The following is a 19,354-nucleotide window of genomic DNA, read 5'->3' on the forward strand; positions in this document are numbered from 1 at the left end:
CAATGGTCTCTCTTTCCTTTTTAATTCATGGCATGTAGTGTATTTTTTTTTCTTTCCTTAAAAAATGACGGAGGTTTAGCCTCCATTGATGCCATAAGTTAATCCTTTACCAAGTGCATAATGACAAACTAGCCTAGAGATTTCATACACTTGACTCTTCGGATGCATCTTCAATATTCATGACGTACAACCTACTAGTGTGATTCATGCTTGGTGTGCATGTTACACGATAGTGTTCTTGCAAGTGTGTATTCAATACCCTATAAACTCCAAATGTGCTTAGGCCATCAGTCTGGCTCCTAGCAACATCGAGAGATGACCCAACCGAAACACAACTATGAAATTCTCATATGCCTGTGTCTTATTGTTGACTGCCACACTCCACTATTGACTTTTGTTAATCTGAAGTTTTAGGGGTCTTAATTTCTCTAACCATCCATTACAAATCTCTATCTATAAGTTTCTATGCTCACACAAATTTTATTAACACAAATTGCGAAACTCTATTCCAATGAATGTGTGTATATGTCATTTATCTGGTTTTCTATGACTCACACAAAAACCATAAGCACATGTAATTTCTCACATATAAAGACTAAGAAAGCACACCCACATAATGTACATAATTTGCACTCCTTGACTTGTACAAAACACAACATACAAAGACCATAATTACAAGGCTTAGATGCAAGAAAATTAAGGATTGATAGCCTACCTCTCCTCTAACGATCATGTCGGTTTTCATGTGGCAAATGTTTCTCTAACGATCTCCTTCCTTATTCAACGCATAACAACTTCTCCTTTCTCTTTCTCTTTGTGTTTGAGTGTTGTGAAATTCAAAAAGGTTTGTCAGTCCCTTCTATGTCATAGCTTGTGAAAATAAAGGGAAAACAATTATCTTTCATGGTTTCTCTTTTTCTAACACAATTCTCTAGAGTTATATTAAAATAGAGCAAAGTCTATGGGATTTCTATTTAAATTCCCAAAACACAATTATTTGTCATCCATAATTATTCCAACACCTTATTTAACACACATACATATATATATGTATATATATGCTTTAATTTTATTCCCATAAATGCATAAAGGTACACATAATTGTCTGTTGTACATGATCTTATTTGAATTTTCTTCATGCTATGGACAATAATAAAGCATTCAGATTGGATGGATTTGATTTTTTCTTTTTTAGGCAGCTTGGAGCTTAGTTGACATGGACTTTACAAAGGTTATCAAATATTTCTTCATCTTGGGAAATCTTCTTAGGGAGGTAAATTGCACCATCCTTGCCCTAATTCCTAAGTGTTCTAAGCCTTTTTTTGAAAAGATTTCAAGTCAATAGCTTGTTGCAGTGTCTTCTATAAATGCATCACTAAGATAATGGCTAATTGCCTTAAAAACTTGTTGCTTGACTTTATCAACATTGCTTAAAAAGCCTTTGTAGTTTGAAGAAGGATTGAGGACAACATCTTGCTTTGTCGAAAGCTTTTTCAAGGCTATAGCACAAAAAAGCAACAAAATAGAAAATGTGCCATTAAGGTTGATCTCATGAAAGCTTATGATACGGTGAATTGAAGGTTAATTCTTGTGATTTTAAGGTCTATTAGTGTCCACTCAGTTTTCATCAATTAGGTGAGATTCAAGATTAAAAGAGGTTTGTGTCAAGGTTTTCTTATCTCTTTTACCTTTTTGTGATAGCCATAGAGATAAGGTTAGACTCGAAAGCTAACTTGACTCATTTCAGTTTGGTTTGAATTCGTTTGCTTTGAATATTAACCAAGTTCAAGTTAAGAGGTTTAACTCATTTTAAAATTGGGCTAAACTCAAGCTCTAGAAAGTTTGACTCGGTTTGGCTCATGAGCTAGATAGAAGGCTTGATTTAGTTGAAACTTGGCTTGTGATTCAATTCAAATTATGTTAAATAATTATTAAAAGACGTCATTTTTTTAATGAGCCACAAATTCAAACCATGAATTTAAGTCATATAATTGGGCCATAAATTTAAGCCATATATCCAGACTATAAATTTTAGTCACAAATTTAAGCAAACCTCAAACCAAACCATTTTCATTCAAATCAAACTCAAACTACCCTTAATATTGGCTTAAGGAATTTAAGTCAAACTTAAGTTAAGCTATTTTTAATTCGAATTAAACTCGAATTGATAGGTGTTTGAGTTTGGTTCGATTTGTATCTGCCCCTGCATAAAGGTACTCTCAAGGATTCTAGCTCAAGTTAGGACACACAAAAACTTTTAGTACCATTAGACGTGCAAACCCAATCGAATCACCCACTTATGCTTTTCCAACGATCTCATTCTTTTTTGCAAGGTGGAAAAGAAATATATTGATCTCTTTATGGCAACTTTGGATAGATTCAAGTAGTGGTCGAGTCTAAAATACAATAGTGTAAAGACCAATGTCTTATTCTTAAGTTTGTCTAAAATAGAGAGAAGAAAGTTTAGCTGAATGCTTGGAATGAAGAAGGGGACCATCCCTTTCAAATACCTTAGTGTTCCCATGATTGACTCTAAGCTCACCTATAATGATTACAAACCATTGATTGAGAAAATATAGGGGAAAGTTAACACATAGAGAAGCAAGTTCTTATCTTATATAGGGCGTTTGGTATTGATCAAATCAATTCTCTTCACCTTGCAATCCTATTGGTTGGCCATATTCATCCTCCCCTCGAGAATATAAAAGGAGATTGATTGTAAGCTTAGAGATTTCTTTTGGGCAGGGGTTGGTCTAGAGAGAAACAAAGCCAAGGTTGCTTTGGATGATATTTGTGCCTTTAAGGAGGAAAGTGGGTCAAGCCTTATGAAGTGCAAAAATTGTAACAAGGTGACAATAGCTAGGCATGTATAGAACCTTGCTCTTACCGTTTGCAACTCTATTTGGGTGCATTGGATCAAAAAGGTGAGGTTAAAGGATAAAATCTTATGGGAGGCTAATAACTCCCATTGGGAGTGGAAGAAGATATTAAAACTAAGAGAAGAGGTAAGGAAGAAGATCAAGATTTGGGTTAGCAATGGTATAAGTGTCCACCTTTGGTTTGATAATTGCCATAAGGATAACCCCCTTATAGAGAAATATGGTGAACAACGTATTTATGATTTGGGTCTAGGGAGATATGCCAAGGTCAGTTCTATTATCAAAGAAAGTAGATGGTATTGGCTTAGCACTAATTTGCTTGAGCTTATGGAGATAAAGGAAAATCTTGGTCACCGCTCTTTGGGCAATGAAGACTTAGCATAATGGCTCCCCAACCCTAGGAAAGGATTCACTTGTACTAACATGTAAGATAAGATTTAGGAGAAAAAGAGCTTGGTGACATAGAGTCACATTGTTTGGCACAAATTCAACATCTCGAGACAAACCCTCATCACTTAGAAGCTATGAGAAAAAATAACTTGTCATAAAGGATAAACTTGTTAGTTAGGGCAAGTTGACTAATGCCATCTTTTTTTCAAATATGACTTTAGCTACATGGTGTGGATTAGTGTTCTTATTGGTTATGGAAGGGTTTACTCCAAGCAAAATTGGGAAAACTACTTGGATAGAGTCTCTATGTAGTGGAAGGAAAAATCCTCTAAAAACTCTAATTGCAAGATTAGATTGGCTAGCACAATCTACAACAGTTAGAGGGAATGCAACAATCCTACCTTTACTTCTAAAGTCATGATAAAGGAAGCTTTGATCTTTAGAATCAAAAGGAAGGTAAAAGACAAAGCTTCAGACACCATCTACAATATTTGGAGAGAACGTAACAATCTTACCTTTACTTCTAAAGTCATGACAAAGGAAGCTTTGATCCTTATAATCAAAAGGGAGGTGAAAGACAAAGCTTCAGACATGACTAAGGATATTCATTCCATTGAGAATTCTCATCTTGTTTCTATTTGGCTCCTCCCTCGTTGCATCTTAAAAGAGGATGGGGATTCTCATTGCCCTCAGGTTTAACTTTTATGGTTGGTTTTCTTCTTTCAGGTAATGGTGTGTTGATTGGTTTCATTATGTCGTTGTTTGTTGGGTGTTGTTTGTTACTCTTAACTTAGCCTAGGGGCTTGTCTTAGATAAGCTCTTTGTTGTTTGTTTTTGCTCTTAGAGTGTGGTAGGCTTCTTGGGTGCTATCTTTTTAGGCTTAAGTAGATATCTCCTCAAGAGGCCTTAGTTGTTTTGTTTATTTGTTACCTTGGTTAGTCTTTTTTGCCTTAGCCTGATTTTGTGTCCATGGCATGGCTTCTTTTAACCCACGGTTTTGTCCTATGTTAAGGCTCTTTTTAGTGTTAATAGAAAGCTTAATTACCAAAAAAAAAAGTTTCTTCATCAAATTAGAACAAGCCTTGGACTTGTCATGCTTGTCTAAATATTAAGGATTTGTAGTTTACTTGTTCCTCATTTCATTGTCACAAGTGCTTTCGAATGTTAAAAAGAACCTTGTGACTTTATTCTTACCTTCTCATTCAAGATTCTATCCTTTACCAAGTCCATTATATTCTTTCCATTTGGAGTGACCTGAGCAAGGAAGTTTAAAAGGTTTCCCACAAATCTAGAAATGTACCAAGTAATCAAAATCCTTACATATCATTATAAAATGCAATTCACATTCCAACCAACTAATTGATAATCCCTTAGAATATATTCTGATGATCTATCATGGTGGCTCCAGGCTATCATTTGCTTGATTAAAAAAAAAGAAAAAAACTCATTATTCCATGTTTTTCTAACACAAAGCTTTTTCAATTTATTCCAAAAAATATGAGCATTTATCACTAAAGTCATTTGATTTAAAACATTATGATCTAGTCATCTAACATACTTACAAAGTAGACTATGAAACAACTTCAATTCTACATCAACTTTTCCATCCGATTTCTTAGTAGTAAACACCAAGAAATAATAATCTTTCATGTCAAGTAGATCTTTCATCTTACCATTTCATTATTGGCTTTCATTCTCAACATACAAGGCAAAGAAAATTGTTAAACTATGCTCTAATACTAATTTATTGTGAAAAATATCCGTTTATAGATATTTGGACATGATTTTTGAACTCAAATCAAATGAACAATTAACATTACTGATTTTCCATGGAATAAATTATTTTTGTTATTGTATTACTTCTTTTATGTTATTTCCTTTATCAAGGTTTGGTTTTTTTATTTTTAGTTTTCACAGGATGACTGACAAACAATGGTTGAGTCATGAAGGTCACCTAGACAAAAATCTTGAGTTTGCCACTAAATATTCTTGGGTAGGTATAATAAGGAACTTAATCAAACTTGCAAACAAGTAGTGGAACACATATTTTAATGAAATAGAAAGCTTAAGTTATTTGAACTTCTCTTACCAAATCAATATTTTAATTTAGGGAAAATAAAATATATAATATGGCAATTCATCTAATATGAACTAAACAAGAAGATAGCTTTTGAAAGAAGAGAAATGGCATGAAGATGGGGAAGACAAATAGTGAAAGGTCATTGGAACGAAATGCAAAGGTAGTTGTTGTTTGAATTATTTAGTATAGGAATGCAATGTCATCGTTTAGGTGATCTGGAGGCATAAGGTGACATTGTTTCATGTAATAATACGTTGTTTTGGCATGCATTAGATTCTAACCAAATGTTTACAAAATGTAAAGAACGAGTGAGAAATAATAGTTTTTGGCAGTTAATGAATCATTCTCTTCTTTCTGTGTTCATTCTTTTTCCTTTATGTTCTATTAATTCTTTTCTTGCTTTCTTGTTCTTGTTCTTCATTTTATTGCAAATTAGATAATTGACCGTATTAGTGCTATCAAAGCTTCATCCTAGCAAGGGTGGAAACTTGTAAATAAGAGTTACAGAGGGAAATTACACAAATGATTTCTCAAGTGGTAGCTAATTTAGAGACTTAGTAGCAAGATCGACTTCAAGAAATACATATTCATATGTAGTAATCAATGGAAGATCTTAAGAATTTGATCACCGGTCTTAGTTTACAAATACAGAAATGGTGTCAAATACAACTAATTGTTGAGAGAAAGGAGGATCATGACCTGCTTATGAACCTTGTCAGTAATGGGAGAGACAGATGCACTTGGATTTCCCTTATTTTTATAGGGAAGATTTTGATAGTTAGATCCTAAATGTGGAATATTATTTTGAGGTAAATGCCATTTCAAATGATGATCGACCTAAGACAATTGCTTTGCATTTTAATGGAAGAGAAATTCAGTGGCACCAGAGTTTTATAAGGTCAAAAAATAGAGTAGCAGTAACGTAGGAAGAATATGTGGTAACCATGAGAATAAGGTTTGGGAGCCATGGATATGATAACCCATTGGCAGACTTGAGGAACTTGAAACAGGTAAGCATTCTTCAACAATATTTGAATGCTTTTGAAGTGCTATATCTTACGATTAGAATTAGGGAAGACTAGGACTTGAGCTTCTTTTTATCAGGCTTGAAGGATTCATTATTAAAGCTTGTCAAAATGTTCAAAAAAAAAACACTGATAAAAGCTTACTCTTTTACAAAATTGTGAGAAATCACCTTAGCAACCATAACTGATAAATCGAAACTTATCAAAAAACTCTTTAGATACCTATTGTTTAGAGAGATGAAGCAACTAGTTTAGCCATTGGGAACTCACAACCTAAGCCTTATATCCCTACAGTTCTATTGTCAACTCTAAATGTTCCTAAATGAAGTGAGGACATAAGAGTCAACCCTTGAGGAGCATGGGTTAATGTATTACATGGGTCAATGGGACCTAAGACAATAAGGCTTAGTATAACATATGGTAGAAGAAGGTTGTATATTTTGGTAGATTCAAGAAGTACTCACAACTTCTTTAGTGAACAAACTACCAAGAAACTTGGCTAGCCTATTCAAAAGGTGACAGGTATGCATGTGACAATGGCTAATGGCCAAGAATTGCAATGTCAAGGAATGTGCCAAGGGTTACAACTAAGAGTGCAAGGACAATTACTTTCAATCATAACTTATACCTTACCTTTAGAGAGTTATGACTTAATTCTTGAGACATAATGGTTAGCTGGCTTAGAAGATATTACATGGAATTGATACTTTCTGGAAGCTATTACAGAGTTATGACTTAATTCTCTTTTTCTTTCACTACACTATTTCTGAATATGAATTGAGCTCTACTGCGAGCGGACCCTATTAGGGGTCTATGTCCTACTGCGGACGTGCCCTACTACGGGCGGTGTAGTGTAAAGTGCCCCCTCATAGTTTATAGCATGCATGCGAGTCTTATATCTTACTAATTTTGCTTCCATCTAAATTTATTCATAACTCATCAGACATTACTCTTGGGACGACCCTTGAATCTTGAGTCCCAACCTTTTCTTACTTTTATTTCTTTTCTTTTTCTCTTATTTTTTTATTTCTTTTTCCTTTCCTTTCCTTTCCTTTCCTTTCCTTTCTTTTTCCTTTCCAAACTGTGAAATACTGTTCACAGCCCTATTCATTTGACAGGGCAGCCTTCTTTTTCATACAATGTCACAGTCCAAACGGTTCCTAATTCATACAAGCTATATATCGTTGAAAAGAGGATTCAAATAGCTTTCTAAAAAGCTATAATAGCACTCACAATTCATTCAATCAGGCAGTCAAAACAGCAGATAAAGTCAGTGGCAAAAATAGCCTCCTCTGTTTATTTGATAAAGCAGTCCTTATGGTTCATGCAATATTTAACAGTCCAAATGATCCCCAATTCATACAAGCTATATATCACTGAAAAGAGAATTCAAAGAGATTTCCAACGAGATATAATAGCACTCATTATTCCATAAATAAGGCAGTTAAAACGTGAGATAAACTCAGTGACAAAACTGCCTCCTCTGTTTATTTAGTAAAACAGTCCTTTCGGTTTATACAATCTTTAACAGTCCAAATGATCTCTAATTCATACAAGCTATATATCATTGGAAAGAGGATTCAAAGAGCTTTCCAACAAGATATAATAGCACTCATAATTCATCAGATAAGGCATCCAAAACATGGGACGAACTCAATGGCAAAAACTGTAAATATTATGTAACTTTCTGCCATGAACAAAATCACATACATAGACATCCCAAATGGCAAAACAATATTCCTCAACATCAAAATCAACATTTATAACATAGATCTAAGGAACCAAAAGCCTAAAACATGTCACATATCAAGGATGATATCCCTTACCTTGTTTCAAGCCAAATCTTTGTAAGTTGGCTTCCTCCTCTTTGTTTTGCTTCCTTTATCACCAAGATCACTTTAAATCAATACCAAAACACACTAACATATTCACATAACATGCATATAAACATAGATAAAAGGAGAAGGAAGGAGATATTTGGTTACCAAAGCTTCCAAGGTGCTTCTCTTTTTTTCTTTTTATTTTATCTTCCAATATCTCTTCAATTTCTTCCTTTGGCTTCACAAAACAAAAGAAAAGAACATGAAAGGAAGCTGGCTGCTGGAGCTTACGGGAGAAGAAGATGATAGAAAAATAATGGGATGAGATGCCTTTGTTGACTTTACTCTCCCTTTATCTAAACTTTATCTCCCTTTTTCTCTTTCTTTTTTTTTTTTGTTTTCTTTTTGTATTTATTTACATATGTATATTTATATAAATGCACCATACATAACATATATATATTTAAAAAAAATTGGAAGTATCTCAAAATAGGGTTAAAAGACATAATTACCCCTGGAACATACCTGAGGGTATTACATTTATACTAGAAAGATTGTCTGTTTTATCATTTGGATTGTATTATATAATCATAAAGGCAATTGAAACTTACATAGTATCGAACCCGAAGTTCGTTAATCTAAGAGTATTTATGCTTTGCTATGATCATTTAGGTTACCCAAGATCTACAATGATGCGTAAAATTATTGAAAATTCATATAGACACATATTAAAGAATCATAAAATTTTATTATCCAGTGAAAACTTTTGCACTGCCTGTTCTCAAGGCAAATTAGTAATAAGACCATCCCCTTCCAAAATTGGAGGTGAATCCTTATCATTCTTGCAAAGGATTGAAGGGGATATATGTGGACCCATTCATCCACCAAGTGGGCCATTTCGTTATTTTATGGTCTTAATTAATGCATCTGCATGATGGTCTCATGTTTGTTTATTGTTTACTCGAAATGCTACATTTGTTAAATTGTTGACACAAATTATAAAATTAAAGGCACATTTCGTAGATTATTTGATCAAGTCAATATAGCTAGATAATACTGGCAAATTTACATCCAAAATATTTGCTGATTATTGCATGTATATGAGGATTAAAGTTGAGCATCCAATCCCACATGTCCACACACAGAATGATTTGGTTGAGTCTCTTATCAAATAACTCTAGGTAATTGCACGTATTTTATTATTAAGAGCTCAATTACTTACTTCTATGTGGGGACATGCTATATTACATGTTGCAACATTAATTCGCTTGCGACCTTCTTCTTGTCATCAATATTCTTCCCTATAATTGGTCCTTGATTATCAACCTGATATATCTCATTTGAAAATATTTAGTTATACTGTATATGTCCCTATTACGTCTCCTCAACGCACAAAAATACGATCCCAACGTTGTTTGGGAATATATATTAGATATAATTCACTATCCATTATCAAGTACCTAGAACCATTAATAGATTGTCATTTTGATGAAACAACTTTCCCATCTTTAGGGAAAAATAAAATGCTTCCTGAAGTTAGACATGAACTTACTTGGTATGTACATACTATGTCTCATTTAAATCCTCGCACATCCCAAAGTAAAACTAAAATACAGAGGATAATGTGTTTACAAATTATTGTCAACCAAATGTCTAATGTATTTGTAGATACGACAAAAGTGACAGGATCACATGTTCCAACTACTAATGTACTAGTAAAAATTAATATGACTACTGAACAGTCTATTCGAGCGATGACTGATCAATCTACTGCACGCCTTAAGAGTGGTAAATCTGTTGGATCGAAGGACACCGTTCTTTGAAAAAGAAAGGAAAATAATCAAACAAATATCAATCATGATGATCCTAAGATAAATGAAAAATCCACACTCTCTAATATTCCTCTATAAGAAGTTATGATCCTTGAAGAGACTCAAGCCCCTAAAATGGTAGAAACTCCTAAAGAACAGGAAAACGAGAATATTGAAATATCTTTAAATTATGCTCATACACAAGAGATGTGGAATTATGAAACAATTATAATTGATGATATATTCTCATTTGCAGTAGCTATTGAAATTTTGAATGATGATGATTTTGAACCACATACTATGGCTGAGTGCAAACAAAGACTTGATTGGCCTAAATGGGAAGAAGTAATTCGAGTAAAATTAGCTTCTCTAGCAAAACGTCAAGTGTTTGGGTTTGTAGTTCTAACAGCTCAAGACGTACAACTCGTTAGATATAAATAGGTATTTGTGAGAAAAAGAAATGAGAAAAATGAAATTGCTAGATATAAAGTTAGGTTGTAGCCTAAGGCTTTTCCCAAATGCCCGGTATAGACTTTGATGAAATATATGCACCTATGATAGATATAATCACATTCAGATATTTAATTAGTTTAACAGTCTCTGAAGGACTAGATATGCGTCTAATGGACGTAGTTACTACCTATTTGTATGAAAATTTAGACACTGAAATTTATATGAAACTCCTTAAAAGATATAAATTGCCTGAAACAAAAATGGTCAATTTCAAGAGGCATGTACTCAATTAAATTACAAAGACCATTGTACGAATTAAAACAATTCGGGCATATGTGGTACAGTCGTTTCAGTAAATATTTGAAAAAAGAGGGCTATGTGAATGACCGTATATAGCCATGTGTCCTTATCAAAAGGTTAGAATCGGGATTTTCTATTGTAACAGTTTATGTTGATGCCATGAATTTAATTAGGATTCCTGAAAAGCTCTCAAAAACTATTAAATATTTGAAAAAAGAATTTAAAATGAAAGATTTGGGAAAAACAAAATATTGTCTCAGCTTGCAGATCGAGCACAATTCAAATAGAATATTTATCCATCAATTAGTGTATATTGAAAAATTATTAAAACGCTTTAATATGGATAAGGCTTATCCTTTAAGCACTCCAATGGTTGTTGGGTCTCTTGATCTGAAAAATGACTCATTTCATCATAAAGAAGAAGATGAAAAGATACTTGGTCCTGAAGTACCGTATCTTAATGTCATTAGAGCCTTATTATATTTGGCCCAATACAAGAGACCGGATATATCCTTCGCAGTTAATTTATTGGTCCGATTTAGTTCTGCACCAACCCATCGCCACTAGAATGAAATCTAACATATACTCTGTTACTTATATGAAAATTTTATTCTGTCAAATCCCCTAAAAATCTTAGTTTGATTGGATATGCAAATATTGGTTATCTTTTTGACTCCCATAAAGCCCATTCACAAATGGGATATTTATTCACTTATAATGACACAGGAATATCATGACGCTCCACCAAATAGACCTTGGTTGCAACGTCTTCAACTCATTTAGAGATTCATCCATAAAGCCAGTCGAGAATGCATATGGTTATGATCTGTCATCCATTATATCAGAAATGCATGCAGTCTTCCTTTTACAACAGACACTCCTTCCATATTATATGAAGACAATGTAACATGTATTGCCCAAATTAGAGGCAGATATATCACAGGAGACAAAACCAAACATATCTCACTGAAGTTCTTTTACACTCATGAGCTCTAGTAGAAAAAAAAGATTGATGTCAAGCAAATAAGATCCAGTGAGAATCTTGCATAATTGTTCACTAAGACACTGCCAACATCAATATTTGAGAAGTTAGTGTATAACATTGGTATGCGGCGGCTCAACAAGCAACCAAATTAATCCTACTACAAAGAGGGGGACATTTGTCAGACAAATTTTTGAAGTTTATCACATATTAGATAAAATGTACACTGTACTCTTTTTGCCTTCACTAGGTTTTGTCTCACTGGTTTTCCTAGTAAGGTTTTTAATGAGGTAGCTTAAGCATGTCCAACACCAACTTACAGGACATTAAATAATTATATTCTTTTGCTTTGGTTTTTATCCCACTGGATTTTTTCTTAGCAAAGTTAATATAATTATCTGTAAGTGGTAAAATTCCAAAGGAGAGTGTTATACATGGTAGATTTTTTCACCACATGAATTTGACTTTGGCCGAAAGATAATGTGAAGGCATTAAATGCCTTGGAAAATTGGCTTTAAAGATAGTCATTTCTGTTGACCGGAGGGATGGCAAAATTTCCTATAAATACCCCTCTCCTCTCTTCATATAAGATAGATGCACTTCTTCACTTAAAGCTTTTTCGCTTCTTCCTTTTGCTTCTTTGTTATCAATAACGAGGCCTACCTTCTATTCCATAAAAATTGAGTTATAGTTTCCACCATTCAATTAATTTCATTATATTTATAACAGGAAGCAATTTATTTGTAGGACACTTTATTCAATTATGCTGCCAGCAATTATAAGCAACATAGGGCCACCTCAAAAGCCGATTTTGACTCAAAATATAATATTGCATATTGCAGAGACTATATATATAGAATAATTAAATTAGTATTTTGTGGGCAAGTTTTTCTTCGGAAAATAATATAGATTTCTGGGCCATGCTATGCATGTTGTTTAGCTTTATTGATGTTGAATTCTATGTACAAATTCTCAATGACTTGTCTGCACAGGGATGTGATAATACAGTTGCGTTTCCTTAGCTGGATCACATCATCCTTGTTTTAACTGCACTGCTTTACTTTGCTTTTTTTATCTCCATCTTAATGCTGCATTCAACCAAATTATACTGTTGGATACATTAAATTAATTTTCATTGACTTTAATTATATTATGTTTTAACATATTGCTTCTGCCAACGTTTTCTATTCAATTCTGTTAATTCTTTTTAAGTTTCAGACTTGGGGCTATACTCTCTCCAATCCAAGGACTTTGATTTCTCATAATATGCAAATAGAATCCTAAAAATGAATCTATGCATAAGAAAGTATTGGTCATCTCTGCACCTCTAACTTTCATTTTTTTGTTTTTAAATGAAAAAAATTTTATTACATGTATACATGATTGTTAAGGTCAAACATTTGTTCATTACATTTGATTTTATCTTTTATTAAGATGATAATTAAATATTTATATAGCATTAATTTATAAACTAATAATAGTTAGATATACGTCATTTGATATTATCCACATTTAAATATAATTAAGATGTTTGTGTATATATGTTTTTGATATATTAATTAGATGAATGGATGAAGATTAACTTATCTTACTTTCATATGATTGAGGAGTATACGAAGCCGGATTTACAAGCTCTTAAACAAAGTTTGGTGAGCATGCAGCAGAGGGTTAGAATACTGGTCTAGCAATCATTTTCAAAAGGAAATTTGAGAGAATTCTTCTTTGTTGAAAAGGAATGCATAGGGTTTTCGGGGTTTATATTTTTTTAATTTTACAGTATCCTCTTAATTTGTCGCTTGCCCAGTTGATTGATGGATGGTGATGTATACTAAAAACTGCAAGAATGAAGTGGGTCAGGTGGTACCAGCTAAACAGTTTATTTTAATCATCACATTTTGCCCGACTGTACAATTGCAAGAGCTCCTAAATTACTAGGATTGTTAAAACTTATTTTATAATCGAATTAAATTATTTTTTAAATTAAAAATAAATTATTTAAAAATTAATTGAAATATCAATTTAAAAATATAAAAAACAATTTTTTAGTTCAATTAATTAAAAATTTACCTAATTTTTAAAATTGATTAATTGAATTGAATTAATTTTTAAAAAATTGAATAAAATATTGAATATATTTTAAAAAATTAAAAAATGATAATTTTTTCAAATTCGGTTAAAAAACTAATTAACTAAAAATTTAGTTCGATTAATTGATATTTTAAATTCAATTCAAAATCAGTTAATCTTTAAATTGGTTTATAATTTTTTCTAAACAAAAAATTCGGTTCAATTTAAAAGATTGATAAACCTATTTAGTTAACCGGTTTCAAACACCCTTAACCACTAGGAACTTGAAACGGATGCCAGCATAATCTTTTTGTAATGTCGATGTTACCTAATCCACATAAGTTTTTCTGTGGTGACAATTTGAAAATAATGTCTTCTCCATCTTCTCAACTTTGAATTAGTAGCCAAAATACTTTGTTTGGAGCAATTTCAAGCTGTCGGCCGAAACTAGGCTTTTGTGATATCACTTTATCAAATAAAGCAACTTTACCAGCTTAAAGAGTTCAAATTATTCCTTCCAACTAGACCCTATTTTCAAAAATTAGTTAGTTTTACTTTTTTGACAAAAAAGAGTATATACTTCTCTCATGTTGTTCATAGCCTTACGTAAAAAATTCTTAGCCATTACTATCAGATGACATTAACAAGTACTTAACAGCAAGATTTTACAGTTTGTAATAAAAAATCCTATGGGTGGACTGAAGAGGGGGTTTTACTTACTGGGCTTTAACCCCTGTAGACCTCTTTGAAAAAAAAAAATTTGTAGATTTAATTTAAGAAACAAATATACATTTGCATAATCAAAATATTCAATAATAATTTTTTTTTCATTTATTTGTCTTTAATTCTTAAAAAAGGAATACAAAATTTTGCTAACAATTTTATCTCATAGATTTTCTATATTTCAAAATAACTTTCATTTATCTCATACTGTTATATGTCAAGTACAAAATGTTCCATCATATCATTCATACCTAAATACATAGCTATATATTCGTTTAAATAACGCTTTTACATCATTCAGATGCACCCAAAATATTTTTGTTCTTCATAGAAAAAAGAGATCCAATTCGATAAAACATTAATTTTTTACCACACCCCTGCAAAACCGTGTCAATGAATATAGAAAAAAGACTTAGCCGCTCACAGGTTTTCTTCAAATTTTTTTCTCAAGTGAACGCTTAGTGAGACATATAGGAATGAAAAGAGTTTGAGAGGAGTAGTCTTGCAAAAGCAAACTGAGATGCAGACAATATCTGCAAGCTATTTCTATTTTCCACTTTTCTTTTGTCACGGCTCTTTCTCTTTATGTTTTCTGGTTGTATTGTAGCTTTAATTAACAGGCCAATATCTGAGTTAAAGCTTGGAATGTAAGCTTTGCATCACACTGGCTAATTCCATATGCCTTCATTGCTGAAGGTTCTCCCACTTCAACTCGTACATTTTTATTCCCTTTATTGCAGTGGCAAGCAAAAGACATATACTTAACTTGAGAGGAACAACAATCAGAATGACAATTGGCACACTCCTCCCCTTTCTAAACTATTTATATATTTTTACATTTTTTAAAACAAAATTCTATTTGGTGTCTTTATTAGGGTTTGAAAGAGAGAGAAATATTGATGGTAAAACTTTATTGATTCCTCATTTCAAAAGCTAATTGGGGTTGACCTCTCAACCAGTATAGCAGAATGTAGACACAGACACTTCCTCTCTCAGATAAAAGCCATATATAATTATGTTGAAGAAAAGGTTATCAACGTATCCACCTGGAAAACAAAATTTTATTCGGATTTTTAGAAGTGAAAAAAAAAAAAAACAAAGCCAAGTACTACAAAAACTAGATAAAAGGCATGTTAGGGGTAGTGTAGAACGTGGACTCTGCGAGATGTGACCCAACAAAACAAAGCATCCATTCTCCCTCCAATCTTACGTATATATTAAGGACCCCATGAAAAAACTTAAATTAATGCTTACAAGATTAACTTAACGGGAAATTGAAATTTTTAGCACTATTATATTTCATGTATACAAAATTGTCACCTATTTTAAAGTTTTCATAAATATACCACAACAGTACTCACCTTCCCCAAAATACCCCTCTTCAATCTTTCATGTATAAATTCTCTCTCTTCTTCTCTGTAATTTTTTTTTCTCTTCTTCCTCTTCTTCTAAAGTGATAAAGAAATCACTCTCACTTCTTCCTCATCTTCAAAAACAAAAACAAGAAGAAAAAAATTGAATTCTTCATATTAAGAATTTTTTAAAGTAAGGATTTAAAAAAAAAGAACAACTCACAAAAAAACTCAAACATATCCACTGTATACACTTTGTAGAAAATGACGATAGGAGAAGATGATGTAGTAGTATTTAACTGAAAAAAGATAAAAAATTGATGTTTAAAAAGTTAAGTGAAAAAAAAATAAATATTTAACTTAAAAAAAAGAAAAAAATTAACGTTTTTTTAATTTTTGAATGTTGGCGTTAACGCTAACCTTTGGCGTAACACCAAGGGTTGGTGTTACGCCAACCCATACTTTGAAAAATAGGCGAACGGTTGGGGTACGCCAACATATAAATATTAAAGCAAGGGAAGGGTTGGCGCACACCAACCCATAAATATTAAAGCAGGGGAAGGGTTGGCTTTATAATATAATAATATTATATTATATTATAATATTATTATATATATTATACCATAGCAGTATAATATATAATATATTTAATATTTATAATTATATATTATATTATATAATATATTAAAATTATTAATAATATATATAATATATTATATTATAATATATAATAATAGAATATAATTATAATATTCTAATTAAAAAAATAAAATAAAAATATTATATATATTTTATTATTATAATATATTATAATATATTACATAATATATAATATTATAACATATAATTATATAATAAAATATATAATATATTAACGGAAAGAAAAAAAAGTAAACTGGAAATTTTGGGAATTATTAATGATTGTTAACGCCAAGGGTTGGCGTACGCCAACCTTTCCCACACTACTTGCTTTGCTTTATAAAGGGTGGGCCCACCCTACATTAATGTTACAGGTTAATTTCCCTTATCACCAACCCAGACTCCTTTTACATATATTTTATAAAATATAATATAATATTATAATATAATATAATATTATATATTATATAATATTATTATAATTATATAATTAAATAATATATAATATATATATACATATATATTATATATAATATATTAAAAATATAATATATTATAATATATAATATAATATTATAATAATATTAAAATATAATATATATTATATTATAATATTATAATATAATTATAATATTATACTAATATAATAATATATATCAATCCAACCCTTATATGTACAGGCCAGGTTGGCGTTAATGCCAACCTAGTCTAATTCCCAGATTTCACGCCAAGTTTTTTTTTTTTTGGATTAAACGTAAATTTTTTTTTTCCAGTTAAATCCTACTGAATGTCATCTTCTTCGATGGTCATTTCTTACACTTTTTCGATGGTCAATTTTTTCCAATTGAGTTTTTTTGTGAGTTGTTCTTTTTTTTTTAAATCCTTACTTTGAAGAATTCTTAATCTGAAGAATTTAATATTTTCTTTTCTGCTTTTATTTTTGAAATCTGAAGAATTCAGTATTTTTTTTCAGAAGAGAGAGTGATTTCTTTATCACTTTGGAAGAAAAGGAAGAAGAGAGAAAAAAGTTGCAGAGAAGTAGAGAGAGAAAATTTGTGCATGAAAGATTGAAGAGGGGTATTTTGGGAAAGGTGAATACTGTTGTGGTAAATTTATGAAAGTTTTAGGATAGGTGACAATTTTGTATAGACGGAATAAAATAGTGCTAAAATTTTCAATTTTCCTTTAACTCTATGTCTCATCTCCGTCTTCCTTTTATCTCTCTGTAACTCTGTACACTTTGCTACTAGTCTCCACATATTTCTCTCTCTCCTTTCTTATATACGTGTGAACAGTTGAGGGGAATGTTGTCTGGTTCGAGATAATTCGAAGAAAGATATCTATCAGAAAATAGATACATGTCCTTTGAATGATTTCGGACCAGGCTTCATTCCCCCCAACTCGGTTTAATTGCTTCCCATTAACCATCACTTATCGATGCATTATCACCTACAAGTAGTCTTTGGTTAGTGCCTTCTCATCTTCTTCTTGTTAGTTGTCTTATTTTCTCTTTTATTATTATTATTATTTTTAATCATTTTTTTGGGATACTAATTAATACAAAAAGATTACAGGGCACTAAAGAAAAACGACATGCAGATAATGCAAAAATGGAAAAGCAAGAAGTGGAACCACCGGATTCAAGAGTCCAAATTAAGAAAGAAACGAGTGGTTGTGATTCAACTCAACCTTCAACGATTTCATTCTTACCTTTCTTTTATTATTATTATTATTGTTGTTATTGTTATTATTATTATTACTATGCATGTTGACGTAAATAGTTGTGTTGATGGGAACATCTGACTGTAAAACTGAGACTTTGTTTCATCTTTTTGGTTTTGGAATTTGGAAAAAATTGAGTTTGAGTTACCAATAAAATCTGTAGTGATAAGTTGGGGGCCGGGCGAGCGCTATTTTAATATTGTGTATGAATATGAGAGAGAGATTCATACAAAAACTGACCTTTGAATTTGCCCCTTTCTTCTTCTTCTTCAGAATCAGGATTCATCGTAACATCTTCTTTGTCCAAGCTCATTGCCAAACGGTATCTACCAGGTGGAACATATATTAAATCTATGTGGGCCAACACTACATGAAAAAATGAGTATAAATCTAACTTGTGAGTCAGATTTACGTATGAAGCTCATAGTTTCAGGTGGGTCATAACTGCCAGAGGTAATTGTCACATGTTTGGCTCCATTGGCTGCCGCTTGATTTTTAACCTTTAGATAAGGATTACAAAAAATATTCTTACGTTATATATATGAACCTAATAATAATTAAATCATTGTCAAATTTGTGTTACGTTACAGGTAGTGATCAATATGTTGCCATATATTAATTGCTATTTGTTGAGAAGAAGTTGTTGTTTTAGTCAATTGGGAAGAAACCAAGAGAGCTGTGATTGAGAAGACGTTGGCCTGCTGGTGCATTTGAAATAGTTGCTGTGCTAGTCAGTCTTGTTTGCCGTTAGTCCACTAACGTTTGTTGGGAAGTCTTGTATAATAGCTGTTGTTATCTTTAACCAGAAAATGTTAAGCTTGCTCGTATTATATCCTTGAGTGTACTTTTAGTTTTCCATAAGATTTTTCGCTTGAAATGATTTTTTCCTCTTTCACTGATTCTAAATTGCAAGCCTTTGCAGTGGTATGAGAGCTATCTAAGACAAGTTTCTTCTAGTAATGGCTAACTCGTGTACACAATCTCTAATTTCGAACAAATAAGAGAAAATGATAGGAACAATTTCACAATCCTTTACCTCAATCTTCTCTTCAAAACATAAGTGATTTTGCCTAAGCTGACTTTTGAAAACAATTATTTTTGGAAATCTAAA

The 19,354-nt window shown here is 31.8% G+C and overlaps 1 long non-coding RNA gene across 1 annotated transcript; it reads left to right on the forward strand.

Moving 5' to 3' along the window:
• The first annotated feature begins 17,781 nt into the window (after positions 1-17,781).
• Positions 17,782-19,120, forward strand: LOC123222417. The gene is made up of 3 exons (XR_006503628.1): positions 17,782-17,986; positions 18,096-18,192; positions 18,517-19,120. It is a non-coding gene; the product is annotated as an uncharacterized LOC123222417 (long non-coding RNA).
• Positions 19,121-19,354: the final 234 nt, after the last annotated feature.

The sequence above is a fragment of the Mangifera indica genome, chromosome 8 (assembly GCF_011075055.1).
Source record: "Mangifera indica cultivar Alphonso chromosome 8, CATAS_Mindica_2.1, whole genome shotgun sequence".
Lineage (NCBI taxonomy): Eukaryota > Viridiplantae > Streptophyta > Magnoliopsida > Sapindales > Anacardiaceae > Mangifera > Mangifera indica.